Consider the following 13159-nt stretch of genomic DNA (forward strand, 5'->3'; position numbering starts at 1 on the left):
TTGTGGATGTATGAATTATGAAGTGTTGTTGGAGTCAAGTGGTAATTATTGGATTGATGAAGCTGATGTTGCTATATTAAAGCTGGGAAGAGGAAACTGTGTTGTTGCAGTGGTGTTTAAATTGTAGATGGTGGTATATTATATGTGTTTGGCTGTTACAGGATATGGATGTTACTTTGACCGCAACTGGAATTTAATATGTGTGTGTCTGAGGTGTAGGTTGAGATGAATGAAGTTGAAGAGATCATAATGGAGATATAATTTGAGATATATTAGGTGAAGGTATAGGGGTGATGTTTTAATGTTGGGGTTATGGGGTTGTAGAAAATGGAAAAGGAGTTTAGGTTTGATTTGCTGAATGGTTGTAATAATATTAGTAGGAAAATTGTTGAGGTAAGTTGGGCAGTAGTAGTAATGATTGTAGAATCAGTAGGTGGTTTGTTTGAGAGCTTACGGCTACTGCAATTGTAGGTAAACTGAGTTTAGTGTTGTAATTGAGTTATGTGTTATAATGTTTTATATATAGAATCTCCTTTTGTATTTGAGCTTTGGCATATACATCTTAGGTTGGCCTGTACAATGGCTTTGGCCAGAATGTATTCAGCTTAGCTGACTAGATTTAGTGTTTCTGACTCAGTCAATCTGACTGAGTTATTTATAAACTTAACTCACTTGAATCAGTCTTGCAGACTGAGTTAACTCAGTGACCAGACCTGACTCAGTAAACCTTGACTGAGTTGGTTTCTTTGACCATTGACCCCGGACTTTGACCTTTGACTGACGTTGGCGGTTAATTGATCCCGTTGACCGTTAGATTGACGCAGTTAGGTCAGGCCTTGTGTAATGGGCCTGTCTAGTGAATCTTGGGCTTAGGACTAATTATCCTAAATTGATGTTTGGACCCTTATGGTCCGAATTGACCTTTGGTTTCTTCTACAAAGTTGCAGATATTCATAAGACTTAGATATTGGACTATGGAATCAACCTAATTGAATTAGTGAACCTTAGCTATGCTAAAGATAGAGAATGAAAAGGTGTAAAGCCATAAACGGGCTTAGAACCATTAGTTAGACTTGTATGTTTCTTGTGTGAGCCATCTTGGCTAGTTTCTTAGACTTCTTATGTGATTAACAGTTCGTATGTATTAACAACGATCGATTCAAGGATGAACCAGTGGATTATGGATCTCGAGGTAGGTGAAGCTTGTCATCAAAAGAAGTGGGAATACTTTTAACTCTTTTGAAACCATTGTTTGTTTCTTTTACAAAAGCTTATGTTTAACAAACTCATGCATTGTCTATTTGTGCGTTCCATACGTTGTTTAGTTTGTATTATGATTGTTCTGTTGATTCTTTGAATCTTTCCATGAATTGGAAAGGACATGTAATGTTTTGTTGTCAATATGAATTGTTATGGGAAATGAGAATTTCCACTTGTGGTATATATGATACGCTCCTTCATTTATGTCTACATGAATTCAGCTTTTATGCTTATTAGGTGTGGAACAACCCGGCATCAATATAGCTATGTAGGTGTGGGAAAACCCGACATCACTAATATATAGTTTGAAGAAGCAGTTTTTCCATATACATTGTTTGTGCATTTCCAGTGACTTAGTCACTTTGATGTTTGGGAAAACATGTACTGTTTTCCAAATCTTGCTCATGATTTCTTTAAAGTTAAATGTTATTCCTGCTGGGCACCTCTTTTAGGGATGATGTGCTCACCCATTCCCACTTTCATTTTCAGAGACAGATCAGAGTTGCGCAGCGAAAGCTCCGAGAAGTTGACTTCGTTAGTTGGTTATATTCTGGTGTGTTTATTATGTTGTATATTCTATTTGTAAACCAAATGACTATTGTATATGTAACATTTGAGAGGAGTTTTTGTATATATATTTCTGAGGGGGGTTAGTTTTTGGTTAGGTTTTTGTAGCAGATTTCTTAATTGAAAGCTTAAGTATTTGATTTAGATTCGTAGTGCCTATTTATTTAGTTAATCTCTTGGATTAGTCAGCTGCTAGCTTAGGGGGCGCCACAGTGTTGGTATCAGAGCTCACTATTAGATCTTATATGGGAAAAGATAGAATTAGCCAGTGCCAGTTAGTGAAATAGATTAGTTCAGAATTGGGTTGGGTTTGTGAGATAAATCTTAATCACTGAAAGTTACCAATAATTTAAAGATTTATTTGATTGATTGATTGTTTTGTTTGTTTGATTGTTTGTATATGTAAGGAAGAAAAAATTGTGGGATGAAGCCAATTACTTTATAGTTTAGAAATTTTAATAGAAATTTAGAGATTAATTAGTGTTAATTGAATGACACTTAAATAATCCAGCACTGAGGAATAGTGAGGTTTGTAATTCCTATATGTTTGTGTTGTCTTTTGGCTTTTCATTGGTATCAATGAATAATAAAGTAAGAGTCGTCTTTTGGTTTACTTTGTACTTCTACGATCTTAGTCCTTTTAAATTTAGCTTTTCATTGGTATCAATGACATGCTCGGCTAAATTCTTAAAACAATTGCTAATGCATGAAGTGCGGCTTTCTATGTTCCAGTGGCGTTAATCCACCTTAATACTTGAGAACCCAGTGGTATCAATAAAGATTAATTTGCTGAAGCTATGTTATATTATCGTTCTCTGCAAAAAAAGCTACGTGCATGATATTAGGTTGCGGTAGTGAAGCAAATTTGATGTACATTTACAACTTGTGTGTTGTTTCTTTCCTCGCTTTTTATCAGTTTCCTTTTTGTTTGTTTGTTTTGGATTATGAACAATTAATTCTAACATTACTTTAACTTTAGCATCTTTCTCATAATTGAGGACAAATGATAATACCCAAGCAAGACTATTGCATGCTGAGGTTATATTTGAGAAGCTCAAAAACATTGGTTCCCATTACCTAGATGGAGCAAATCGTTAAGAACTCTATAGAGAGTCTAAAAGAAAAGGTTAATTACATCTCTCAAACATATGTAATGGACACTATTGTTTAGAGCTAATTCAAATAAAATATTTAAAAATTGTTTAAATTTGAGTAAATATATAGTTGGCGCAGTTCTGTTTACTTGCTTTTTTTTTGCAAGCTATTTTTTGCAGTTCTGTAATGGACACTATTATTCCGCTATGACTTCAGTAGATATTTTGCAAGCTATTTTTCCTGCAGATACTGTTAGCGGGTGATGCCAAGATATGGTGATGTAGTTACTAATTAGTATTAGTTGATCGGTCTACATATGGTTTTCAATATAATGGAAACACACAAATGATGAACTAGGTTGTTCTAGCTGTGGTATAACTAAAAAAAATTAGGTCATAACCTCTTTGTTCACATTGAAAGTGTAATTTCTTTAATGCACAATTCCTAAAGATGATGGAAGCTTAGCTACATTTGTTGGATTCAGGGTTCGGCGTGATAATTCTCGTGGTCCAATGAAAGGAGGGATTCGTTACCATCCTGAGGTGATTACGCGTGTTTTCACTCAAAAGATTCATGATCTAATTGGGGTTCACCCGGACATTCCTGCACCTAATATGGGAACTAATGCACAGGTATATACGTGTATGGGAACTAGTGTATGACCCGTGCCGTAACGGCCCGGGATTTGATTTGTTCCCAAATTGCACAAACGTCCTTTAATGTCGATTTAGAGACTCCACGAAGACATTGTGTTTTATCGTTATGTGGCAGTAAGTAATAATGTTTATGTATGTAGGTAATTATAAATCACCAAAACATGATTTCTACCTTAAGTTGAGGGATCACCTAGAGAAACGATGAATCACCGGATTCCGGAGACAAAGTTCAGGAAGTGAAAAGTACTTGCATACGTTGTCATAGAATATCTTTATATAACTGGCCCAAGGACAACCCTCTCTAATATAACCCCAAGCTAAAAGTAATGTCGGTGCCTAAAATAAGCTAACAGTTTGTCAAGAACTTTGTTTTTTTTTAATAAGGAGTTTGTCAAGAAATCAGTATGTACATTCACGAACTTTGACCTCTACTAAATTACACAAATCTATTAATCTTCATCTTTTCGCAAGCGTTTAGGGAGTTACCACTGCCAACATTTCAAACTTTGATTTAACCATGCGAATGCAAACCTCTAATACCCCCATATTCGGTAGTAGTTGACCTAATGGAATATAAGTAATGGTTTTTCCTTCCCGAACATCGAGGCCTTTTCAACACAATTGGTTCCAGAGTTGGCAGAAAATTCTGCAGTTAACCGTGCTCGGGAGGGAGAAAGCCAGGGATGGGCGACCAGGGAAGTTGTTGCTGGATGACCGCAGCGATGCCCGTTGAAAACCCCACACTGCCGGATGACCGCAGTGGCTAAGTGGGGACATTATCGGAGGAAGGACGAGTCATTACAAATGGTATCAGAGCTGGCGATGGTTCACCTGCCGAGGGTGGGAAGGTACGCTGGACCGGGTTTGTCTAGGTGCTTCTCATGAGGGGCAGGAAACGTCGGAGATCTGGGATTGTATATATATTCCGGATCCGAGGACGACTCAAATTTAAGGTGGTGTTATTCTAATACCCCGATATTTGGCAGTGGCTGGCCGAACGGGATATAAGTAATGGTTTGTTCTTCCCTAACACCGAGGCCTTTTCAACACAATTGGTTCCAGAGTTGGCAAAAAACTCTGCAGTTAAGCGTGCTCAGACGGGAGAAATGCAGGGATAGGTGACCTCCAGGAAAGTTGTTGTTGGATGACCGCAGTGATGCCCACTGAAAATCACACACTGTCGGATGACCGCAATGGCTAAGTGGGGACAGTATCGGTGGAGGGAAGGGTCATTACAAAACCTGTGAACTCTGAGAACACGGCTACATCCAGGCCCGACACTACCCTTACTGCATGATAGCTGTGATCTTGGTCGAATTATTGCTTTGCTATTGAATTGCAGAATGCATCATTTTTAAGTTTACCTTGTTGTGTTGAAAGATCTAATAGTTTGTAGGAGACCTTTAAAATGAACCATATACCCGCAATTCCACATTGTCTGTTGAGTTTATGGATGGGTCAAAACAATTTGACAACTTATTAATTGGTTTTTGAGTTTTTTGAGTTGATATGTTTTCTACTACGGCAGGCGATGGTTTGTGGGTAAGGTAAGCATAACATTTTTCTTAGTCAACAATCTCATATAACATGGATAATTTTAATCCATATGTGAGATCCTCGACATTAAAGTGCTTAACAGTTGGCAATTTATATAAAATGGAGCTTGACGAAATTCTGTTCCACAACATTCGGAAGTTCTAAATAAAGGTTAGCCACCTTCAAACTGAAACATGGTACGTCACAATCAGTAAGTATCTTTGTAAGATCATGTGTTACAATCAACGAATTTTGAGTTCTTCATTTGCCCACTTGATGGTAGCTATTGCATCTATACTCTCAGCCACAATGGTAGAACCTGATGTTAGATATAATTTAGACCCATACGCTAATTAGGTGATAACGAATTAATTATCTTCGATCAGGTCTGTAAAATACCACCATATCTTTCCTTGGAGATGGTAACCAAAATTACATTGCAAGTTTAAAAGATAACAGGATTGATAATTCTTAGCTTTTGTGAACAACTTTGTCACTGAGATGCAGGACTCTAAGTATGTCTTCGTGAAAATCTGTTGAACAGTAAAAAAGTAAAATCATCCTTAGCAGCTGACTTGAACCCGGCAAGCAAATATAGAAGTTGGAGAATTATAAATAAAAGGAAAAATATAAATAAGAAATTGAGAAAATACTAAGTTATAAAAGAACCAAAAGCCAAATATGTGAAACTACTAAGATATAAAGGTATAAATATTGAATCTGGCAAGCAAATACAGGTGATCACGTAAGGTCATAATAATTCACGAAATAAATATAAAATTGAGAAACTACTAAGGTATAAAATAACCAAAAGTCAATTATGTGAAACTCGAAAACTTATGTCATAGCTTGCAATAATGAAGATAAAAATACAAATATCGTCGCCACATTTTACAGTGACCATCCAAAATTGCTTTACCAAACAGAAATCCACTAACAACAAAACTCAAGCACAGTAATTCATAAGATGCAACATGGTTTTGGACTAACTTAAGGTCTGGGTCATAGAAGATGCAGTTGATGCATTAGGGTCGTAGACTAACTTTGACCGTCTGATATCTTTACCAGAATACCCTTATCAAATGATTTAATGACATTAAATCAAAACTCAGTTAAGAGACAAATTGTTTAAACATACATTTCACCGAACATGTTACCTGCATATTCAAACATGCTCATTCAATAATGGAGACCAATTTATGGACGAAAGGTAATATCAACACTGGCACAAAGTATGAAATATCAAATTTCAGCTTCATCCACTACTATAAAATTGAAGTTCGTGGTGCAGCAATTACTGAAATGTGTAATGACATATTTCTCTTAAATGTAGAACGATGTAGATGTATAAGGAAACTTATGTTTAAAAGAAAAGCCATATGTAACCTTTATTTAACCACCCATTGGTATCCATCTGGAAATATTTCCCACACACCAAGATCAACATGATTACCACTTCACCAAAGAAGTCGAAATCGGTCTCCTCGGCCGAGTACTCGGCGAGTACTCACTACAAGGTAAATGAGCGAGGCGATTTCTGAGTCCAAGGTCATTCCGGTGAACAGTCGAGTGATAGGCACATTTTTGTGTCTTATATAATCTCAATTGTATATATTGTTAGTGATCGATTTTATATTTATTATGGCTTTTTATGTCCCTGCAGGTATTTTTGGAAAAATAAGCTTTTGCGGCGAAATTGGCTAAAAAAAGTGGTTTTTGCGCTCGTGGGAGAAAATTACTATACGGACTCTCACTTTGGATAAGGGGTAACCTAATTACTAAGGGGTGATCCATTTCCAGGCATCTGCTAAAGGGAGACCGGAACTGGATAGGGGGAGGTCATCTTCAAAATTCAAAACAGAAATTGGCGGGAAAAAAAAGGCAACAACGACAACAGTTTTTGAGCAGAGATTTGAGCGACTTAGGAGGAGATTCAATGGGCATATTTGGTACCTACGGACTCTAGAAGACATTACAAGCCCAGTACAATCAATTGGACCCGGAAAATTGGGCTGGAATACCCTTGAGAAGCAAAGAATGGGAAAACAGAGTACGTGTTCTCTGTTGGGTTTTTAGAATATTTTTGAGAGATTTCTGGAGGACTTTGACGCTGGATTAACATGTACATGGTCCTATTCAAGATTATGGAAGAGTTTGGTAGCTATTTTATAGCTAACAGCACGTTAAAAAGCTCAACAGAAGCGATTATCGTTTCAACTGCATGAGAAGAAGAAAAAGAATAATCGCATATTTAGTCGAGATTTATGGATCTATTGGGCTATATAAGTGTTGGTTTACATCAAAGAAAAGTTTAGAAAAAGTTTAGAGAGAAATAGGAGAGAGTTCAGAGCCAAAACGAGGAAGACACCATTGATTGTTGCTGCTGCTGCTGCTGTTCAAGGAGGAAGACGAAGAACGAAGAATAGACGCTTCTGGAGCGTCGTTCTTCAAAAGTAACTACAGCAGAATTACTGCGTCGTTATTTTGCTGCAGTTCAGAAGTATCGTTTACAGGCAGTCTTATTCGAACATTGTAACAGTGACGCTGTAACATTTATACAGCGTTGCAAAAATTCTGTTAAACACCATATCATCAATAAAAACATCTATTGAGCCATTTTGATCAAGTTTTTGATATGAGGAGCTAAACCCCTTGGCCAAGGCGACGGAGGAAGCCATTGTTTCATATTTATTGGTATAATTCTAACTTTATTATTTATTTGCAATATTTTTACATGATTATTTGCATGGAATTTATATTGGATAATTGATTTTTATTGAATAATTGTGATTCGTTTTGATGGAGCATGCTTAGTTTAAGACTTTTGATGTTTCATGCTTGGTGTTTACATTTATTACTTCAAAAATCTACAAAAGGCATAAAATTAGAATCACTCTAAAAGAAAAATTGCATGAATATTAATTATTAGAATTTATCAAATAATGGGTCAATGGTGGAATCCAAGTCTTGGTGTTTTTCTCTATAACTTTGAACAACTCTTTTTATTTGCTTGTTTAATTTAAATCTAAAAATTATTTTCTTCACAAATCTGAAAAGACCCCTTTTTTTACCACTACAACTACAATCACTTTTGAAATACCATCAAATTTTTGGCACCGCCGACGCGGGTTTGTGTTTAGGTAGCATTTTTTTAGATTTATTATTATTATTTTTTTATTTTTTTGTTTATTTTTATTTGTTCCTTTTTACGTTTCTTTTTGTCTTTGATTTACAGGTTTTAAGTGAACACTAAGGACTTGGAAAAAAAAAAGCTTAAAGCGTAAAGCGTAAAGAGAAGACAAAAAGAAGAATTTTTTTTTTGTTAGGATTTAGTTTTATTATTATTATTTTTTAGAATTGTATTAGCAAATATTTTGTAATTTACTTTTTGTTTTTGCACTTTATTTTTGTGGACTGTGGACTTTAAACTTTGGACATTTTTATTTTTATTTTATACCCTACGGAAGGGTAGTTTAAATACAAACTGTTTGCAGGGAAGGACGACGATTACGATATCGTCTCGGACCCTCGGGTTTGCACACTGACAACGGACTCGGTGGCCCGAGTCGACTTCAACGGTTCATCGCCCGTCTGGTACGGGAGGTAAGTCCAATCGAAACACTCGCGAATCTCCTGCAAGCGGGTTACTGTATTCCTTAAGGTGATAATTGTTTGAGGACGAACCGGACTGTTTTTATATTCCTAGTTAAGGGAAAGGCCTGGCCTAAACAAGATAAGGGTTCGGATTTCATCACCGCTCCCTTCTTGCCCGCCTTAGGAAAACGAAACCTAAAGCGAACCTAAGCCTAAAATTTGGACTAGAAAGAGACCTATAGGGTATCGAGCTTAACAGGACAATCATTCGAAAAATATTGGTTACTCTTTTAAGCACACCTCGAAGTTCTTGACGGTTTCTGTGAGTTGAATGCGTGACTGCGCCGCATTGGATCGGTGAGGTTTTGGGTATCAAAGCTCCACTGAGCTTCCCTCGCCTCGATTCAACTTGCTTTAACTCGGATTGATTCCAGAGGGGTTTGCTTAAATTGTAACGAATTCCCTTTCGAAGGATTAGAAGCTTGTCTAGAAACAATCTAAGTGGAGCCATCATGCTTGTTGTTTGCTAGAAATCTTTAGGTTTGCTGTGGTAAAGTCGAGTCAGTCTGCTGTGTGATTGCTAGAACCTTCCTGTTAGGATTTTTATTTCTTTTTGAATTCTTTTTCGTGTATGCCCGATTTTGTTAATAGGGCTTGGAAAAGAGATACTCTAGGTCGATTGATTAGCGAAAAACCTAGTAGTTCTTCTGATTTAAGCAGGGAGCTCGAAGACTCTTCTTTGGAGAGCCCTGTTTTTGGAAACTTCAGTTTTGAGAATTTATCTCTGAGTGATAAAAGTACCCCTAGTACTCCAGTTGTGCCAACGATGGCAACTTTGAAAGATTACATGTTCCCAACTAGGACCAACCGAGCTTCATGCATTAAATTGCCAGCCACTACGGCTAATTTTGAGATAAAACCTAGTATTCTTCAGATGATCCCTATATTCTTAGGAAAATATGATGAGAACCCTTATTTCCATATTAGGGACTTTGAGGAAATCTGTGGGACAATTAGAATAAAAGACCTTACTGATGAAGTCTTGAAACTTAAGATGTTTCCCTTTTCCTTGAGAGATAAAGCCAAGACCTGGCTGAACAACCTACCATCTGAATCCATTGAAACATAGCAGGAACTTATTGCTGCTTTCTATATGAAATTCTACCCTAAGCATAAAACTGCAGCTGTTAGGCAGAAAATTAGTGCTAGTGTGCAACAAGAGGGAGAGTCTCTTTATAGGTTTTTAGAGCGATTCAATGATCTCCTATCTCAGTGTCCTCACCATGGATCTGATAATATGAAACTCGTACAGATTATTTATGATGGTTTAGACTATTCGACCAAAGCCATGGTTGAGTCTATGTGCGCTGGTGAGTTCACTAGTAAAAATGCTGATGATGCTTTTACCTTCTTAGGAGCTATCGCTGAAAAATCCCAACAGTGGGAATCTTGTGTTGAACCCCCTAAAAGACTCTTGGTCAATAGAAGTAGCACCAATATGGTAGATACGAGTTTTGCGTCAGATGCTAAGTTTGCTGCTTTGTCCAGAAGGTTAGAAGCTTTAGAAATGGGTCAGTCTAAAAATAGGTCCCTTGTTGAACCTAATAGAGCCTCTCAAGTCTCTAGTTGTGGAATAGAGCCCGATAATTCATTTTGGGAAGGTCAAGTTAGTGAAGAACAAGCCCATGCTGTCAATAACAACTCTAGGTTTGAGAACCGTCAGAAGTTTGACCAATACTCAGAAACCTACAACCCTGGTTGGAGAAACCATCCTAATTTCTCTTGGTCTAAGGGCCAGAATCAAGGCCAGTCTAGTAATTCTCAGCCTCCCCCAGGTTTTGGTTATACTAAGAACTCTTCAGGTCAGACCCAGAACCCATCTGAGAATATAATATCTAGCTTAGAGGAAACCCTTAGTATATTAAGGAAGAGCCAGGAGATGCTATCACAAAGCCAGGAAATGTTAGTAAAAAGCCAGGGTAATTTTCAAGAGGAAACCAAACAGAATTTTAAGAATAGTGCCCAGTCTTTTGCTAAATTAGAGCTTCAAGTCGGCCAAATAGCTAAGTATATCAATGAGATAGAAGAAGGAAGGTTCCCTAGTCATACTGATCCTAACCCCAAAGGAGAGAAATCGTACAATCATGTGAATGCTGTCACAACCCTGAGGAGTGGAAAGAAGGTTGACAACAAGGTTGCCATGCCTGATAGTGAACATGCTGTAGTTCACCCTGCTGAGCCAGAGAATGAAGAGACTGATAGAGTCTCTAAAGAGACCAATGAGGGTACTGATGAGCCCGGCTTTGTTCCCAGAGCCCCGTTTCCCCAGCTGCTAGTTCCGACTAAGAGGGAGTCCAACTTTAATGATATATTGGAGATTTTTAAGCAGGTTAATATCAACCTTCCATTATTAGATGCAATTAGGCAGATTCCCTCTTATGCCAAGTTCCTTAAGGACTTGTGTACGCGAAAGCGTAAGCTCAGTGTCCAGAAGAAAGCCTTCATAGCTAGTCATGTGAGTTCTATTATTCAGAATACCACTATTCCTAAGTATAAAGACCCAGGGTCCCCTACCATTGCTTGTACAATAGGTAAGTACCGTGTTAAGAAAGCTTTGCTTGACTTAGGAGCCAGTGCGAATTTACTTCCATATCATGTGTACCTTAAGCTAGGACTTGGTGAGATGAAACCTACCAAGATGACACTTCAGTTAGCTGATAGGTCCGTTAAAATTCCTCGTGGTGTGATCGAGGATGTTCTCATAGAGGTTGACAAGTTTATTTATCCAGTGGATTTTGTTATACTAGATACCCAACCTGTCCCTGACCCAGAGAACCAAATACCAGTGATTTTAGGTCACCCGTTTTTAGCTACATCCAATGCGATCATTAACTGTCGAAATGGTATTATGAATTTGTCTTTTGGTAATATGACTATTGAGCTGAACATTTTTAATATTAGTAAGCTACCCTCTGAACTAGATGACTCGAATATAGAAGAGGTGAACATGATAGGAACATTAGTCGAGGAGTCATTACCAAACACTTTGTTAGAAGATCCATTAGAGAAATGCCTAGCTCACTTTGGAATTGATTTTGATGATAATAATGTGATTAATGAGGTGAATGCTTTGTTATATTCAACCCCTTTTTTAGATACTAGTAATGGATGGAAATCTAAGTTCGAACCACTACCAGTTTCTAAGTCTACCCTAGTTCCTTCTTTAGAAGAGCCTCCTAAGTTGGACCTAAAACCATTGCCAGATACCCTAAAGTATGTGTTTTTAGGCCCGTCTGAGACTTTACCTGTGATTGTTTCTTCCGACTTGGATAGAGATCAGGAAAGTAGGCTATTAACCGTCCTTCAAAACAACAAGGAAGCTTTAGGGTGGACCATAGCATACATTAAGGGTATAAGTCCTACTGTTTGTATGCATCAGATCTATTTAGAGGAAGACACCAAACCTTCTAGGGAGATGCAACGTCGACTAAACCCTAATATGAAAGAAGTAGTTCGAACTAAGGTTCTTAAGCTATTAGATGCAGGCATTATCTACCCTATTTCAGACAGTAAGTGGGTCAGCCCCGTTCAGGTTGTTCCCAAGAAATCTGGTATTACTGTAGTCCAGAATGATAACAATGAGTTAATCTCGACCCGAGTGACTTGGCGTGTTTATATTGACTATAGGAAATTGAACAAGGTCATTAGGAAGGACCACTTTCCCCTTCCCTTCATCGACCAGATGCTAGAGTGATTAGCTGGACATAGTCACTACTGCTTTTTAGATGGCTACTCTGGATATAATCAGATCGTTATTGCACCAGAAGACCAGGAGAAAACCACTTTTACCTGTCCCTTTGGTACCTTTGCGTATAGACGCATGCCTTTCGGGCTATGTAATGCCCCTGCGACTTTTCAGCGTTGCATGATGAGCATATTTTCTGACATGGTAGAACGTTTTTTAGAGGTCTTTATGGATGATTTTTCAGTGTTTGGTTCGTCTTTCGATGAGTGCTTGCATCATTTGTCATTAGTTTTGACTAGGTGTAAGGAAAAGAATTTAGTGCTTAATTGGGAGAAATGTCACTTTATGGTTCGTTCAGGAATTGTTCTAGGGCATATTGTATCTTCAAAGGGTATAGAGGTGGATAGAGCCAAAGTTAACCTTATTAAAACTTTACCGGTCCCAAAAACCATAAGAGATATTAGGTCATTCTTAGGGCATGCTGGTTTTTATCGTCATTTCATTAAGGATTTTTGCTTGATGTCTAGACCTCTTTGCAATTTGCTTGCAAAAGATGTTAAGTTTGTTTTTGATGATGCTTGTTTAGAGGCTTTTGAGAAGCTTAAGTCATTACTCACTACCTCCCCCATAGTCCAGGCACCCAACTGGAACCTACCCTTTGAGATCATATGTGATGCTTCAAATTATGCTATTGGTGTTGTGTTAG

This window comes from Papaver somniferum, chromosome 8, assembly GCF_003573695.1.
Source record: "Papaver somniferum cultivar HN1 chromosome 8, ASM357369v1, whole genome shotgun sequence".
Lineage (NCBI taxonomy): Eukaryota > Viridiplantae > Streptophyta > Magnoliopsida > Ranunculales > Papaveraceae > Papaver > Papaver somniferum.